Below are 18,373 nucleotides of genomic sequence, written 5' to 3'. Positions count from 1 at the left end.
ACATTTTAAAACTTCTCCCAGAGCTCAAGAGATGGCGGAGTGAAATCTCCAGACACTGCGGCTCCCACAGACTCCTTAATGGGCCCTTCACTTCATGGGCACAGTTTGGTGGTTGGGGTGAGAGGAGCTTCGTGGAGAGGACAAAGGATGGGGAAGGAGCCTAAATCCCAAATGTAACTATTTTGACCTAAATCCCAAATGCAAGGATTTTGTCCTAAATCCCAAATGCAAGGTTTCCCTCCCTTTCCTCACAGAGTTCAGGCGGCCCCTCTTCCTTCTCCCAGGTTCTATACCCCCCTGTCTGAGTCAGAGCACCCTGGAAAGGGAAAGTCTTCTGGATGCGTTAGCGGCGGCAGGCTTTACTAAGCCGGCTTCTCTGGTGGGTGCGCGCGGCTGCGGGTTCCAAGCTCGGGCTCTGAGCCGGGCCGGGCTCGCGCTTCCTCGTTCTAGCAGCAGAGGGCGTGCCTGTCCTTGGAGAAGGAACCGCGCGGCCGCAGCCCCTTCCTCGCCAACTGCTGGCTGCCTGGGGACCGGCGCGTGAAGCCGGGAGCAGTGGCTTTGCGGAGGGCTACCCAGGTGGACAAAAGAGCTCGGCACACCGTGTGTCCCCAGGCCCGCTTCCTCCGTGCACCCCTGTCATCTGCTCCATCTCCGGGAAGCAAAGGGACTTGGGGTGTGGCACAAAGAGCAGAGACGCAGCGGCCGGGTCACCTGGATGGTGTCCTCACCTGAGGCCAGGCCACACCTAGGCCTCCCCACACGCTGTTCCTATAGGAGTGCCACCAGAACTCACTCCAAAAAGGAATGGACGGCGAGGGTTTGTAAATGGGACAGCACTCTGGGAGTGCAAAGCCTGGGACCGGTCCCGGTGGCAAATTGGCCAGTCCTGGAGCCTCTATGTGCCCAGTTTCTGTATAATGCAAGGACGCTGAATGAGGACATGGTCCCTAAAACCCTTCCAGGGCCAGCATCTGGGATCTCATGCTTACATCATCTTGTCCTTCCTTTCCATGGACTCCGCCTGTTGGACAGAGTTCACTGACGTGCACCTGCCTGAGCTGGGCGGGGAGGGGCCAAAGTTGTCCTCTGTGAAGTCACAGAGAGCCCGAGAGCAGCAGGGTCGGTCCTCCTGCCTCTCATCTCGCGTTCCTCCTGCTCACAGGAACCAGAATCCCTACCAAGTTTCCATCCTAGAGACAGTCGAGGTGACTCATTTCACCCCCTGGTGGGCTTGGTTGGCCACACTCATTGGATGCGGCACCTCTGATGTGGGAGGCAGGGGTCGGTGGAGGGGAAGCACTTCCTCCACCGGGGGCCAGGTTGTGGGAAAGGCTGGGAAAACACACGCTCTGACGCAGGCTCTTCTGTGACCTACCTTGGGTACACGGGAGAAATCCTTCAGCATCCCTGAGCCTCCATTAGCCCGTCATGAAACGAGAGGTTAGAGATGGTGTCCACATCCCTTTACTGTTTTGATGTCTGCACTTGGTGAATCCCGGTCAAGCACACCTAACCACTGCCTCTCTGGAGAAGGAAAATGAAGGAGGAGGAGGTAGGGAGGAAAGAGAGACCATTTAGGAGGAGAGCAGAGTCAGAGGGCAAAAAGGGTGGATGGGAGGATGCAATGGGTGGGTTTGCACCTGCTCAGAGGTGGGCAGCTGAGCTTTGAGGAAGGTGCTTCCCTGCACTGCATGGCGTGGGATGCTGTGTGTAGGCGATGGGCAGGAAGTGGGGGTTCTGGTGAATTAGGAGAACATATCTTGATAGAAATCCAAGTGTGCTCTCAGTTCATCCATGTAGACAGGATATAACCTCTTAGGACATTCAGAAACTGAAAATAGAGCATGTATGGCTCTGGAAGCAAGGCGCGCGCGCTCTCTCTCTCTCTCTCTCTCTGTATGTATATGATGTGCAAATGCACATGTAATAGAAATACAAGCACCATGCAGACTGCATAGGTAGGCATCATCAATAAACATTTATTCAGCACCTACACTCAGAAACTCACGCACATTTACAAGCCAACATATCCTGCTATACACATGTACAAAAAAGATCACATTGACCCCTAAGGCAAAGAACCACTCGCTTGAAGAAGCTTCTCTAACAAGATATTAATAAAATACGCAGGCACATTTTAACTTTAAAAACTCTGGAGAAGGAAAGAAGGAGGGTGAAGAGACGGGGCTGGAGGGTGGAATGGGTAAGGCAGGCCTAATCACAAAGTACTTAGCCCATGCATCTGGGCCTCTCTGTAAGCACCATATTTCACCATACCTTCAACCTGATTTTCCAACTCATTGAAAACACTTGCCAGCTGCTGCTGAGTGACTCCATTTACCGTTTACATGAGCTCGCTCTAACAGGGCCCCCTGGAAGGTAGTTCCTGAGGAGAGTTATGGGTGGAAATGGAGTTGGAGGCCCTAGATCTTGGAATTTTGATCGGGGAATGGGAGAAGGCAGAGTAGGGTCATCACCCAGGAGGGAGAGGGTGGGGCAGGCCAGGAGGGATGGTGGGAGGTTCTGGTAACTTCCACGGGCACATCTTGGATAGGAATTCTTTGTGGTGGGTAGTGTAAACTCTTTTCACCTCCATCACCCCACATGCAGACTCAAATATACAGACATGTGAAATGACATATGGGGATTTCATAGTACCTCACAGGATGGCTCCCAGGAGCTGGTCCTCTTGCAGGTATGTTAGTTATCTGCCTCTGCATTGATGAGCAGAGTGTTCCCTTGCAGGACCCCATCTGTCATAAACACCACCTCCATGGGTCTGCCATGATTCCCTCTGTTCTCTCCTCTCAATCACTGCAATGTGGGTCCCTAATGCTGTAGGCTGCTCCTCTCCCATTTCCCCCTCCTGTCCTGTCCTTTTTTTCTGTCCTCCTCTGCCTGTGACAGAAGCTTCTGGAAGAAAAAGGAGGCTCTCCTATTAGCACATTTGTATGAATAGATGGGTTTGACAGGGTGCTGGCATGCTAAAATGATAGATAATCCTCCCGGGAGGAACTGAGACACTGAGCAGCTACACTGTGATTAGAAAGCACGGGGGAATTTCCAGGAAGGTGAAGGCTGGCTTTTCCTGGTGAGGCATCCAGGGACCTCGTCAGCCACAGGTCAGATACTGACCCCTTCGGCTGGTTAATCCGGTCCATTCCCATGGTAGCCTGTAATCAGTCCACAGTCTGGGATCAAAGTTTAGCAAGTCCTCCATGTTTTTCCCACACAGACAGGGGCCTGAGGACCCCCACCCCACTATTAGAGACCCCTCAATCTTTGCCTTCAACTCCAAAGCCAGACCCAGATCTGTACGGGCTGAGAGAAAATCTTCAGGGAAACCTTTTGCCTTTGTAGCCATGCCAGTCACAACCCCGGGCTGTGGGGCTGGGCTTCTCCCAGTCTGGTTATGTGGGGATCTCATCATCAGAACTCATCTGTATTACCCCGATTAGGTGACTCTGGATCAGCCAGGTGGCATGGAGGAGGCCTGCTCTTTCCCCGCTCCCTCCCTGGGGCACCTGCCTTCAAGGTCTGCTCTGCTGTCAGCCCCTCCTCCTTGCTCCTAAGCTCCACAACTTCACTTAATCAGCTTCCTCCGTTGCCTCTCATTTCCAGCAGGGTGTGGCTGTGCTGGGAAAGAGACTTGGCCTGCAGCCACACAGTGATTCAGAAGACGCTGAGTGAGGACCTCTGTGTCCCTGCTCCAAGGACTCGGAGATGACCCGTCCCAGGACACTCAATCCTGCCTGCAGATGCTAGGCTCCGAGGAGGTGCCTGCTATAGCACCAGCACATTCTGCAGAAATGTTTTGAAATGTGTTAATAAATAACTGGAGAACAGTATCTATACAATTACCTAGATTTGCCTGAACTTTACAGGGCAACTAAACAAACAGACATATTATACGTTCGCAGAAAGGCCACAGTACAGAAGACAAACCGAGGCTTGGTTACCCTGAGGATCAGCAGCCGGATCTTTTTCTGAAACAAATTTCCTGCTACAGAGTCCCTGATATCTGTGATGCAGTATTTCCCTAGTTTTTATTTCTACTTCAATGAGGCACCTCAATGTGAGTTTCCTTTGGGAAAAGAAAATCAAATGTCCCCACAGCTTTGTACCCAGTTGTGAAGGACAATTTCAGCATTGATCACCTGTCTGGACTCTTGTGGGGAGGAGGCCAGTGGGCCTAGTAAGACCCTTAGCACACTCAGGCTGTCTAGCCTTAAGGAAACCAGACCTGCCAGGAAAGCCGGAAAGCTATGAAGAGATTTTTCTCTGCCTTCCTTGGGGGACAGTCTTCCAGAGCAACAATGCACCATGCATTGACAGAAAACTCATTATATTCAAGGTGCTGGGAGAAGCTAGTTGCAGATACTTAGAGCAGTAAGTCTTTAAGTTAGACGTAAGGAAGGACTTCCAGCTATTGGTATTGATATAGTGGGACCCAAGCTTGCTTCACAGCTTGCAGCATCAGGGAAGGATGAGATCATTCTCGAGAACATTTTGAATAAAGGCTTAGAGGGACTGAATATTTAACGATCCCGTTAACATTTCTCCCTGTCTTCCTCCTGCTTTCCAGGATGATACCGATGTATGATTTTTACTTAAGGCCCTCCCCCATTCTCACAGACACACCTGGAGCCTGGCAGGCCTTGGCATCAGTGGCTGTTGTCATGGCGGGGAGAGCTGAGGTGACCTCTGTGACTGCCCTGGGCACAAGGACTGTGGTTCTGTGAATCCTCCCTAAGCCCGCTGGTGGGGCCCCTTTGCTGCCACCTCAAGTCAGGTTTCCTGGCTCAAGTAAATTCTGAAGCGGATTGACCTAATTTCCAGAGTCTAAAGGGTGACAAAAAGCCCCAGTCAAAACTCCTGTAAGTGGGTGATAAACAGTCTCTGTTAGAAATAATAACATCTCCAAAGGCAAGCAGGCTTCCTAAGACTCCCTTGCCTTTCAGAGAGACAGCTCTCTCCTGGGAGGGGACTCCCTGAGCCTCCCGCTTTGGCCACTCCAGAGGAAAGGTCTGCCTTGCTGTCTCCCTGCCACGCTAGCTGCTCGCCATTTTCACGGACCACCACAGCCTCCTGATGGACCCCACAGCAGGCAGAGGCTGTGGGAGAGGTCTCCACCCTGCAGGGCGGGGCTGACAGTGGTGCTTGGCCTTTAGAGTTGAAACATGTTGGTTCTCTGCCTTGGGAGGAAAAACCACTCCGTCTCTCTCTGTCTCTCTCTGTTTCCATCTCTGTCTGTCTCTCAGACACACATACACATACACTGAGACAGCTGTCATCATACCGAATTTACATATTATGGAAACCGAGGCCCAGAGAGGTTAAATAACTTGCATGGTTTTGTCCAGCTAATAAGTGGGCAAAGCTAGAATTAGAATTGAAGCCCAGTGACAGCTTTCAAACCAGGTTCTCTTTCCTCTACTCTGGTGCTGCAGCGACTTTAGTAAGCATAAGAAGTACTTGTGGATCTTGTTCAAATGCAGGTTCTGTAGGTCTAGGGTGGGGTGGAGATTCTGCATTTGCAGTAAGTTCCCAAGTAGCAGGGTGTGCTACAAACACCCCAGAGCTGCAGACCCTGGGGAGCGCTGCCCATAGGATGGGAGGCAGCAATCATTCTGGAAAACGGGGAGACATAAAGACCAAGACAAGCTTAGGTCTCCAAGGAGGCAGGGAGGTCAGGAGTGGGAGGAAAGGGCAGTCTGTCCTTCTTTTTCCTTAGAAGACTTCGTGGTTTGAACTTTGCCTCGGTCAGATTTCCTGATATGGGTACAACTTGTGCTGACCTCAGTGGGCATCTGGAGCCAGAAATGACCAGGAATAGGGGGAGACAACATCCGCCAAGTTCCATTCCTGGTTCAAAATTCTAACTTGCCAGCTTGTTCATTCATCTAGTGACTCAGACTTGATGGCAGATTGAATTTTCCAAAAATGACTGCAACACTATCTTCCATCCCACACGTTATTCTTATAGTGGGACTTTCCATCTAGAGGTAGGACCTGTATTTCTTCCCTATGAATCTGAGTGGATGTGCAGTTATAGCTGAAGTGATGCTATGGGACTTCAGAGACTAGGTCATAAAAGGCAATACATTAGGCTGGGCATGATGGCTCATGCCTGTAATCCCAGCACTTTGGGAGGCTGAGACGGGTGGATCACCTGAGGTTGGGAGTTCAAGACCAGCCTGACCAACATGGAGAAACCCTGTCTCTACTCAAAATACAAAATTAGCCGGGCGTGGTGGCACATGCCTGTAATCCCAGCCACTCAGGAGGCTGAGACAGGAGAATCACTTGAACCCGGGAGGCGGAAGTTGCTGTGAGCTGAGATCATGCCATTGCACTCCAGCCTGGGCAACAAGAGCAAAGCTCCGTCTCAATAAATAAATAAATAAATAAATAAATAAATAAATAAATGGCAATACATTTTCCACTTGGCTCTGTTGGGACACTTGTTCTTGGAATCCAGCCACCATGTTATGAGGAAGCCCAAGCAATCACGTGGAGAGGCCATGTGGAGGTGTTGTAGCCAACAGCCCCAGGTGATGCCTCAGCCAACAGCCAGGTGTATCAGTGAATAGGTCTTTGGATGATTCCAGTAGGTAGTCACTGAGTCACCCCAGCCTTTGACTCTTTCCAGCTGAGCCCTCAGACATTGTGGAGCAGAGAGAAGCAATTCTTGCCTTGTGCTGTGATATGGTTTGGCTCTGTGTCCCCACTCAAATCGCATCTCTGATTGTAATCCCCACGTGTTAAAGGAGGGACCTGGTGGGAGGTGATTGGATCATGGGGGTGATTTCCCTCATGCTGTTCTTATGATCGTGAGTGAGTTCTTCTGAGATCTGATGGCTTTATTAAGTGTTTGGCAGTTCCTCCTTCACTCTCTCCTTTTCCTGCCACTTCGTGAAGAAAGTACTTGCTTCTCCTTCACCTCCTGCCATGATTGTAAGTTTCCTGAGGCCTTCCCAGCCATGCAGAATTGTGAGTTAATTAAAGTTCTTTCCTCCATAGATTATCCTCTCAGATATTTCTTTATAGCAGTGTGAAAATAGACTAATACACCTTGTTCGAATTCTTGACCAGCAGAATCCTTGAGCATAAAAAAAAGTTGTTTCAAATGCTGATGCATGGCTGGGCATGGTGGCTCATGCCTGTAATCCCAGAACTTCGGGAGGTCGAGGAGGGCGAATCACCTGAGGTCAGGACTTCGAGACCACCTGGCCAACATGGAGAAACCCCGTCTCTACTAAAAATACAAAAATCAACCAGGTGGTAGTCACCTGCAATCACAGCTACTTGGGAGGCCAAGGCAGGAGAATTGCTTGAACAGGGGAGGTGGAGGTTGCAGTGAGCCAAGATTATGCCACTGTACTCCAGCCTGGGTGACATAGCAAGGCTCTACCTCCAAGAGAAAAAAAAAAGCTGATGCATTTGTGGTGGTGTATGACACAGCACCAGTAACCCACGCTAGTCCCAAAGCAGGGACTGCCTGAGGTGGTGTGGGTGACAAGGCTCAGGAGGGATTTATAAACAGGTTGGAGAGTGGGTTAACTCCTGTGTTTATGTGCACTTTACACTTTCAAAGGTTCTTTTCCATACTATGGATGCCTCAACAATTCTCATTTTATGGATGGGAAAACCCTATTTTCAGACGATTTTCATGCTGAGGCTTATGAAGGTTAAGTCCTTGCCAAAGGTCACACAGGGGCTGAGGTTGCACCAGGATGACTCCCAGGTCTGACTCCAGAACCAAACCTCTTTCCATTAAAGCTGTGCTGCCTCAGTTCCTGGCCTTGCTCAGCCCTTGGCAAATAAAACGTCACTCACTGCCTGATGCAAAGCCACGGATGGCTGGAGCCCTCCCCTTGATATGATGAGTTTGAATTTTGTGCCTTTAGTACCTATCATGCAAGAAGAAAAATCTCAAGCATTGTTTAATAAACAGAGTCAGAGGAAAGCCATAGAATAGGGCAGGTGTTATTTATCAAACTTAGGAAATAATGTAATCAGGAAAAATCAATCCTGGGGTTACTGTTTTCCAGGAGGGTGAGGATTAGTGTGAGGACTGAGCTCATCAGTGCTCCAGGATTTGAGAGGGGCTGCAGATGGGGAGCAGGTGTTGGGGTCTTTGAGCCTAGTTGGTATCAGGTATTTTTCCCATTTTCTTTGTATCTGCAGAATCTCTCCACGGACTCTGTGACTCAGCACTTGTGGCTTTCAGGCTGCGGCTTTCATTACCTCCGAGTAAGGTGGCAGACTGGTGACCCCCAGCTCTCTGAGGCACCTTGTTCCTGCTGTGATTTCAAAGATGACTGTCAGGTGCTTGTGGACAAAGTGTCCCTGTCCAGCTTGCCTCTGGCCACAGCTCCCAGCCCTTCACGTATCCCACTCCTGGCTCCTGATGGTGTTTGAATCCTGATGCCATGATGTGACCCCACCTTCTTCCTAGCACAGAAGTCTTTGAGCAGAGCTGGTCGGAACCCACGCCACAGAGGCTGCTGTGGGAGGGTGCAGGGCCTGTGCTCTGGGTAGAGGAGTTTTATTCAGACTCCCTCTCTGGCAGGAATACACCTCTCAAATTCCTGGCAGGATGGGACCGAAGTAGTCACCCTTTCCCTGAGTCTTATGTGGGGAATGGTCCCTTTCCTGGCATCCTATCTCTGGGTTTCTGATTAGAAGGGATACTTCTGTTTACCCCAAATTCTTCTGCCTCATGTCTTCTAGCTGGGATCACCAGCAACTGGACATGATGGGATGGTCATCTGTATGTGTCAGCTTGGTAAGGTTGCAATATTAGACACTAACCACGGTGTTTCGTAGATGTGGTTAACATCTACTGTCAGCTCACTTCAACTGATGGAGATTGCCCTCTATCACGTGGTGGGACCTGATCCAATTGGTTGAAGGCTTTAAAGAGCAAAAGCTAAAGTTTTTCCAGGAAAGAAGAAATTCTGCCTCAAGACTGCAGCATGAATTCCTGCCTGAGTTTCCAGCCTGCTCTGCAGATTTCATACTTGCCAACTCTAAAATCACATAAACCAATTCCTCAAAATAAATAAAAAGTAAATATTTTATATACACACACACACACACACCCCACTTCTGCTGGTTCTGTTTCTCTGGGGAACCCTGGCTGATACAGACAAACCACTGAACATAACGTTTTAATTCTCCTTGGCAACTCTGACCCAGGAATGGCAGGTGTGATGGCAGTGGTGGAGAAGGTGGGTGGAAGGTTGAGGCTGACATGCAGACACACATGCACACACACATTTTTTTGAGCCTGTGTCATGTGGACATTATCTGCTACACCTAGTAAAGAGGGAGGGTCTACTGGGAAGAGCACTGGACTGGGGAGCCAAAGGCCAGAGCTTAGGCCTTGGTCCATGACATTTACTGCTCTTCTGTAAAATTGGGGGGAATTCCAAGAATGATCAGGGAAACCAAATAAAATATGAAAGTTACAGCATTTGGTAAAGCACTATGCAAATGTTATTTGGTATCTCTTAATTTTTTAAAATGCAGATTCATTCCACAAATAATCTAATTGTTTTTGAGAGAGAATCTGACCAATGGGTGGGAATGGACTTGGCTGTCTTCCGTCTGCGTGACAGTTCAGCAATGTCAAACAAGAAGAGAAAAAACTGAGGGACATTTGTCCGAACCAAGGGAAACTGTCAACAGACTTTAAAAGAGTTTTATCAAGGATGTAAATATGAGGTTATTGAACTTGCTAGAAGGTGGTATTGGGGAAGGAAAGATTCCCACTGGAAGGGGCTTTGAGGGGTATTTGGGCTGCAGGATGTTTAAGGGAGAAGCGGCAGATCTAGCCCCTGTGGTCCTCCTGTTCCCCATCATTTCTTTGCCTTCCTTACCTTTATGTTTCAGAGCCAACCCCAGACAGCGACGTCTTTGCATCCTCAGCAGAGGGTGGGAGCTGTAGGCAATTGGCAGCCCTGAGGCTTGTCCTGGGAAGGGGAAAGAGGATCCACACGGCCAGCTAGAATGTTTAGAGGATTCTCTGCAAAGTGCCTGTGCCCCCACTCCACATACATGCCCTAGGACCCTAGGGTCTGACTTTTAACTCCTCAGTTGCCTGTCTCTTACACTAGTCTATGAATTTTATGTGGACAGAGGCCATGATGACCTGTATCCTGGCACATAATGTTTAATGAATAAATAAATGAAGTCCCAAGGATGCTCAAACTGCAGGTCATCATTCATTACAGTCATACTCCTGTGTGCACTACATCAGGAGCCCTGTGGGAAAGTGATGGAGGAAGGTAGGGGAAAGGGAGGGGAGGGAAAAAGTAGGGGAGATAATTAACTAAAGAAAGAAGGAAAATAATTTCTATCCTCCAGGGATTTACAACTTCCACTTGAGGAGGTCAAATATACTCACACAATGCTAACAGTTTGCTCCTATAAAACATAATGAGTTTCATTCTACAGCATCTCACTGCAAGAGAATTAGCAGCCAGCCCGTGTGCAAGCAAAAGGCAGTCTCTTGAGAAACAAACCTGGAGGTGCCAGGGCAGAGGAGACCAAGTCCATCCTGGATGGGGTATGGCTGGGTTAATGAGGACTAAACCTAGAGGGAGTGCAATTGGAAAGGGCGTCTGAGTAGGGTGTTGGCCATTCTCTGAGCTCAGAGTACACAGGCAAGCTGGCAAAAATCTCTCTCTGAATCCAGCCAAGACTGATGTCTCAGATCCTGCCCATCTCAAGCTGTCAGGGACCTTCTCCCTTACAGCACATTCAGACGGCACAGTCTTGCATTAATTTAGAGCTAATTGTCAGGTAATGAATTGGATTTGGCTCACCATATTGAAATCCCTTCTGCTCCCAGCTGAACACCAGTAAATCATTTGCATCACAAATCTTCTCTTTGCTGGATGCTCAGCTTGCCCAAGCTGTTGTTCAGACCCTTCCTGCCTCCCCACATTCCCTGGTCTTTGAAAGCAGCTGAAAATCATATCTCCTTGTTAGAGCCACAAAGCTGAGGCTCACGCAAGAAAACTGAGTTGGGGTAAGTGTCTTTGAAGAGCCTAGAACAATGGTTCTTCAAGTTTGGTCCCCTGAACCAGCAGCATCAGCAACCTACTAACTCATTACAAATGCACATTTTCAGGGCCCACCGCAAGCTAATGGCATCAGAGACTCTGGGGTTGGGGCCCAGCAGTCTGTGTTTGAAAAGACTCTCCAGGTGATGCTGATGCACACTCAAATATGCGAACCACTAGTGATATGGTTTGGTTTTGTCTCCCCACCTAAATCTCATCTTGTAGCTCTTATAACTCCCACGTGTTGTGGGAGGTACCTGGTGGGAGATGATTGAATCATGGGGGCAGGTCTTTTCAGTGCTGTTCTCGTGATAGTAAATGGATCTCACGAGATCTGATAGGTTTAAGAACGGGAGTGTCTCTGCGCAAGCCTTCTTTGCCTGCTGCCATCCGCGTAAGAAGTGATTTGTTCTTCCTTGCCTTCTGTCATAATTGTGAGGCCTCCCCAGCCATGCGGAACTGTAAGTCGAATACACTGTTTTATTTTGTGAATTGCCCCATCATGGGTATGTCTTTATCAGCAGTGTGAAAACAGACTAATACAACTAATCTCTTAAAACATCCACCAAATCCACCAGAATGTCAGTGATTCTTCTCCATTCACTTCAACTCCCTGCAAGACCAGCTTCTCTTTCAGGTTTCTGGATTTTCCTAGGGGTTTCTGAATTTATTTCTTTTCTATCTCTGAATTAGCTGGAATTAGGTTCAGTTTTGGGGAAAAAGACAGCTATAAGTGACTTAAACAAGTCAGAAGTTCATACCTCTAATGTAAAGAAGCTGGTAGTAGGCCATCCAAAACTAGTGTTATTTTGACAAGAGCATGCTATGTTGCAGCTCTGCCAGCCTTAACATGCTGCCTTATGGCCCAGGATAGCTGCTCAGGGTCCAGTCATCGCATCTGCATTCCAGTGGGAAGAAAGAAAGGAAGGGAGAAGGGCATGCTCATTTCTTTACAGAAGCTTCCTGGGAGTTGCACACAGCACTTTCATCTTAAATCTCATTGGCCAAAACTTAGTCATTTAGCCATACCTGGCTGCAAAGGAGGCTGGGAAATGTCGTTCTTACTCTGGGTATTCATGTACCTAGTGGCGAAAAATCAGGAAATCTATTTTTGAGGAAGAAAGGGAGATCAGATATTGGCATAGACAACTAACCACAAGCAACGTTCTGTGCCACAATTTCTGAGACGTATTTCTGCTTCAAAATCTTCAAGCAAAGTTCTCCATGTTCTTTACATTCTTCAATGCTGGCTTCACCACACATTTATTTCAGGAAACATTTTTTGATCACTCTGAGCACTGTTTTTCCTGACAGCCCCCACGCCTGTAGCCCACTACATTCAATTGCCACTGCCTGCTGATCCATCTAATTTCCATGGAGTCGTGATCCACCGTCAGACAGTAAGAGCCTAGGAGCACGTGTGTGGGCGGCTTCGCAGCTGGTATTTGTGGAGCTGTGGGGAGTCTCTTAGCTCCTGCAAGGCCTGTCTCCTCACCTGTAAAAGGAGGGGACCGTAGGTGGTCTCTGAGTGCCTCCCAGTTCTAACATGCCATACTGCTCTTTTTTGGATTCCTTCTCAATGCTGATGATGGTCCTTGGGGCGGGCAGGCAGTGGGGTCTGACCAGCTAATGAGCAGAAGAACTCGGGGAACATTGGTGATTCAGGAAGGCATGGATTGCAAAGGCAGGAAGTAGGGCTCAGGGTTTGACTTGGATGATGGCTTTAGGGAAACTGGTTCTGGAAGTGAGAGATGTGATTTGTATTCAAACTAGCGGAATCCATGGAGACTCCTATAAGGTTGGTGCTGATAGGGAGGTCATTTATCTGAAATTGCCCCTTCTTGCCTCAAACTCCTTCCCATCTCGGTCTATCTTAGCCCTAAAACGTTAGGACTTTAAAAAACAAACCAGCCTGAGGTCCACAGAGAAGAAAGGTAATTTACCTAAAGTCTTACAAGAAAACAGCGAAATGACAGAATTGATGCCTCCCTGAATATGACCTAAGAGTCACTAAAAGGTCCTCATCAGTCCACTGCCCTCCCCTTACTTCTAAATGATCCTGGCTGGAAGAGTGACTCCACTGGAGTTTTCCTGCAGTCGGAGAGAAACTGAAACCCCAGCTCTTCCACTGACTTGTTGTGAGGTCTTGAGACACTTGACCTCTAGAAACTGCAGTTTTCTTATCTGTTAAATAGGGGCAATAACCACTTTCATGACTTTTAGGAGGATTAGACATACTTACATCAAGTCCCTGACACTTCTGCAGGTGTGCCTGAAATCTCCTTTCTGGAGATTCTTAGGCATTACAGTCTGCTGAAGAGGTTTCTCATCAGGTAAATTACAGGTAGACCTCCATATATTTAAGTATCTGCTTAGCTGAGAAACTGCTAACTGCTCTCAGGACAAGTTCAACTAACAATAACACTGAGCTCCAAGATAAGCCTGGATCCCCAAACTTAAGGTCTGTGGTCAGAGCAGGGAAGGGCAAAGGAACCAATAATGATGGACACTTCTTATGTCCTGCATGTAGGATAGGCTTTATCCAGCTTAAACATCCCATAGTCCTGCTAGCAGTTCATCATCCCGTTAAGGTTAGAGTTAGAGACTGGATTAGGATCAGGATTAGGTTTGTTAAAATTATTTTACAAATGAAGTTATAGAGGCCCAGAGATGTAAGTAACCTGGCCAAATCTATCAGGGGAGATGAGAATCATGAACCCGGTGGGATGGAGAAAGGTGAGTTTTGGTTTGATCTGGGTCAGGGAGGGAGGGGTTCCCTCAGCCATCACCTCCTCGGGAAGACCAGGCTTTGCAAGTTTTGTGGAGTGAGCTTGGTGTCTCCCCGACGTCCAACTCCAACTGAGCACTGACCACTCTTCATCACTATTGGCTGATGGGGTCCCTGTCTCCCTCCTCAGGACAGGCAACACCCATCATCCCGCTTAATCATCACATTCATATATGTTACCCAGTCTTCACCATCCCTGTGCCTGAAGCCCAGAAGGGCTTTTAAAATTGACTTTAATAAATTATTTTACAATAATGTATTATTATAATATAATTATTACAATACTTTATTACAATTATAATTTATTACAATTATATAATTATTACAATTATATATACAATTATACAATTAATATACAAGTATACTCATTATAATTATAATTACAATAATTTGTAATAATTGATTTATCAGCCAGTTGCAAGCTGGGTAGTGGGGTCAGAGTAGACATGCTTCCCTCTCCTCTTGGAATTAATAGTCTCATTGGTGAGACAGGATTAACCCAGGGAATAAGGACCTGCAATCTGACCCTGCTAAATGGCATGGCCCAAACTGGAAGCCTGGAGGTTTCAAAACAGGTCCTTAACAGCTGGAGCTGTTAGATGGGTCTTGATCCCTGGACACTGTTTGGGTTTGGTCAGGAAACAAGGAGGGAGGAGCAGGAGTGATGGTGGTCAGTGGGAGCAGCTGGCTGGAATGAGTGGCCGGTGAAGGGCAAGGAGAGGCTTGTGGGTGGAGAATGCAAAGGCTTAAAAGTCATGAGAGGATTTTGATGCTGAGAGCAATAGGGAACCATAGAAGGCACCCAGGCAGGGAGATTCAGGATCAAGCAGTGTTGCAGATGGACGAGTCCTGGAAAGTGGTGGGCAGAAAAGACCAGGAGGAGAGAGACTGGAGTCAGGTATAGTAACCAGAAGGCCAAAGGAATGGCCTCCCTGTTGCTTTTCTCCACATTTGCTGGGTCTCAGACTAGCTGGGTCTCTGCTAGTCACTTGGACACAGCCCACACATTGACTCTCGGAGCTTCTTTAATTTGTTCATTCACATATTCTTTCAAAATATTGATTTTTATACTTAATATGTCCTAGTTCCTGTGGGACTGCAGACAGGAACGAGGCAAGATTCCTGCCCCCAGAGACCTCGGCAACTGACGACAGACACAACACACATACACACAGCTACCTAATGACTTTCATCAATGCTATGCCATTTAAATGAATTATTTTGTTATGTGCATAGGCTCTAGTCCTCTGCCCCCACCTGCACCCCCATCTCCTCACTCCCACTGATTTACCCTTTTTTCCATGGGGCTCACTTGTAAACATCAAGCACTGTGCCATGGGAGGCAAAGGAGCTATGAGACACGGAGTGGTCTATGATGGGCCACGAGGTGGAATTCCTTCTATTGATGTCCCTGGCCTGCCAGGGCTTGTCCATTCCCACCACTTGGCACTTTCTGCACACTGTGGGCCCTGGGGGCAGAGACTCTGCTGAAGATTCTCTTGAGACCTCTGTCACCTGATGTTTAACACTAACCTCTAGTGTTTCCAGGTCTTGGGAGCTGGAGCCCACTGACTCCTTAACCTCCTGGTCCTCTGCTATTTCTCCTTCAGGCTTTGTTCCTCAGATCAAGGAAAAGAGTCGAAGGCACAGAGTAAGATGCCCAGGACCGCCTGGGCTCTGTCACTGGCCATCAGCACACACACTTAGCAGCTCTTCCCTGTGGTTGAGGCTCTCTAGGGTAGCCAGCATTAAAGCCTCCCAGTCTTTACCTTGTTAAAAATCAGACCATCAGTTACTTGTCAGAAATCACTTCTAATGTAATTCAGCGGTCTGAGTGGGGACAGGCAAAGGCACCAGGAATGACTGAGCATGTCCTATAGACTAGGCTGCGTACAACCATCATCTGCTTGATCATCACATCATTCAGATATCTGTCTGTTATCCAGTCCAGAGGAAAGTGGGAATCAGGGTTAGGAGTAGGCTTATTTTACTAATTTCGTGTAAGTGAGGCAATGGTGACTCAAGTTCACTGTCTCAAATTTACACAAATCCTGGCACTGTGGGATTTGAACCAGGTCTGCCTGAGCTCATGCACTTTGCAGTGTTGCTGCTCTGCTGGCTGAGGGTCCTCATGAGGCTGCAGAAATGCAGTCTGTAGCCTGGAAATGCTTCCCCAAGTCTCCCAATGTTACCAGCTTCGGCTGTGTTACCACTGCCTCTGAGCACTGCTTTCTATGTTTGGCCCACCCCTGTGTCAGGCACTTACTATGAAAGCCTGCACTGATGATGTGCTGGGACACTCTCTTCTTTACACAGTAACGGAAAATATTGCAGTGCAAACATGGACCTCTGCAGCACCACAGAGGAGGCTCATTTAAGTTGACATCAATTTTGCTAACCTCCTGCTGAAATATTTGCCAATCTAGCCAAGGTTTTGAACTGCCTGGGGCCCAGGAACACTTCTTCTATTGAACACCGTCCCTGAATGAGATCAAATTTCCAGAGGTTGCAGAGGCTCCATTACGTGGTTTTGATCCCCACGACTTTGAGATCAAACAAGGTGATTTTGCATGCACATCGTGCTTTGCTTGCTTGGTTGCCCTTCTATTCTGGTTTCAAGTTGGAAAGTTGTGAGCAAAGTTGAGGTTTGGCAAGCCAGAAATGCGATGCCCCAGAGTCCAGGCACCTGGAGGGGTGTCTTCGTTGGCTCTCCCAGATGCTATTTACAAAGTACATTGTCTCGGTTGTTTCTCACGACTACCATGTGAGATGAACCAGGCTGGGATTATTCTCTCTAGTTTATAGATGGGTCAATGGTAGTTCAGTGAGGCACCTGATTTGCCGAGGTCATTTACAGACCCTGGCCCTGCCTGTGCTCTGTCCTTGTCCCCTCCTCAGCCTCCCACAAACCCTACTAGGCACAGGAGCCAGTCTCTGCAAAATCTAGTAACTCTTGTTAATGGAATTATGAACATCGTGCTTATTGGATGTGGCAGAGACAAGATCTTGCAGTGGACAATGGCTGTCTGAGTCCCCTTGCTCTGCCCACCACTACCTCTGAGCTCATCTCACATAGGCCTTCTTCAGACCACAGAGCTCTCATGCTGCCCACTGACCAGTAAACCTGCCCTCAGGGGACCCCTGCCTGGTCCACTGAGCATCTGTTCCTCTACTCAGACCTCCCTCTCTCTACTTCCCCTTATGAAATTTCACCAACCCTATTTCTCCATCTTCTCAGATTCTGCTGGTGACCAGATAAAATAATCTAAGAATTAGATGTTATCACCCTGAGTGATATCCCCACCTTGGGGGGCATGGGTTGATGGTGGATTGATGGGCAATGATTCACTAGCCTAGTTCTAACCATTCTACCCACACCCCAATGAGTTATTCATGCCCAGACCTCTCTGCCTTTCCTCTCCATCTTGAGTATCCTCTCGTTAAAACTGGCCATGTTTCTAACTGTCTCTGCATTAGGGTATCTTTAGAATACTTTAAAGGGATGCCTGACACCATTGCTGAAAAGCAAAGGGCTAGAGAAGTGAGCAGATGTGTTCAGGCGTTTGGACTGGTCGTCATCCCCACTAGCCTCAGGCAGGTGATGGTGTGTGGCTGTTAGAGCATGGACTCGAGATCCAAAATATCTGGGTTTGAAACTGGGCTCTGCCACCTGCTAGTTCTGTGATCTTGGCCAAGTTATTTAACCTTCCTGTAGCTGAAGGGTAAATTAGAGAAACTCTAATCTTTACCTCAAAGGGTTATTGTGAGGGTTGAATAAATTAATGTATGTAAAGCCCTTAGGTCAGTGCCAAGCATATTATAAATCCTCAAAATGTCCTAAAAAGGGAGCCATTATAATGCTTATTATGTAGCTAGCTATTTGTTGCCATTTTTGGCCATTTTAACAATACATAATAAGTGTATCCAGTACTTCTTAGTTTCAAAGGTGCTAACATACTTATCTCACTTCTTCAGCACAGGTGAAGGTTATGGGGTACCTTTGATGATTAATTTTAGGTGTCAACTTGATTGGGCTATACAGTGCCCAGATATTTGGTTAAACACCTGGGGTGTGTCTATTACGATGTTTCTAGATGAGGGTAACACTTAAGTTTATCGACTGAGTAAAGCTGATTGTCCTTCCCAATGTGGGTGGGTCTCATATACTTACTTGAAGGCTTCAATAGAACAAAATGCTGAGAAAAAATTCGCTCTCTACCTGACTTCTTTGAGCTGGGACATTGGTCCTCCCCTGTCTTTGGACTAGGACTTGGATTGGAACTTAAGACCATTGACTTTCTTGGTTCTTGGGCCTTTGAATTCAGACTGGAACGATACCATTAGCTCTTCTGGGTCTCAGCTTGCAAACTGCAGATCTTGGGACTTCTCAGTCTCCATAACTGCCGAGTCCATTCCTTATACTACATATATATTCTGGCTTCTCCAAAGAATAGGATATATTATCCTATTATAATAATATAATATATATATCCTATATAATATCCTATTT

General features: G+C 47.7%; 1 long non-coding RNA gene across 1 annotated transcript; it reads left to right on the top strand.

Moving 5' to 3' along the window:
- The first annotated feature begins 1,220 nt into the window (after nt 1-1,220).
- On the top strand, nt 1,221-4,535 carry LOC103883251. Its single transcript, XR_645425.3, has 2 exons — nt 1,221-1,552; nt 3,622-4,535. It is a non-coding gene; the product is annotated as an uncharacterized LOC103883251 (long non-coding RNA).
- Nucleotides 4,536-18,373: the final 13,838 nt, after the last annotated feature.

The sequence above is a fragment of the Papio anubis genome, chromosome 4 (assembly GCF_008728515.1).
Source record: "Papio anubis isolate 15944 chromosome 4, Panubis1.0, whole genome shotgun sequence".
Taxonomy (NCBI): domain Eukaryota; kingdom Metazoa; phylum Chordata; class Mammalia; order Primates; family Cercopithecidae; genus Papio; species Papio anubis.
The sequence above is the reverse complement of the archived record's forward strand: the minus strand, read 5'-3'. Positions and strand labels throughout refer to the sequence as shown.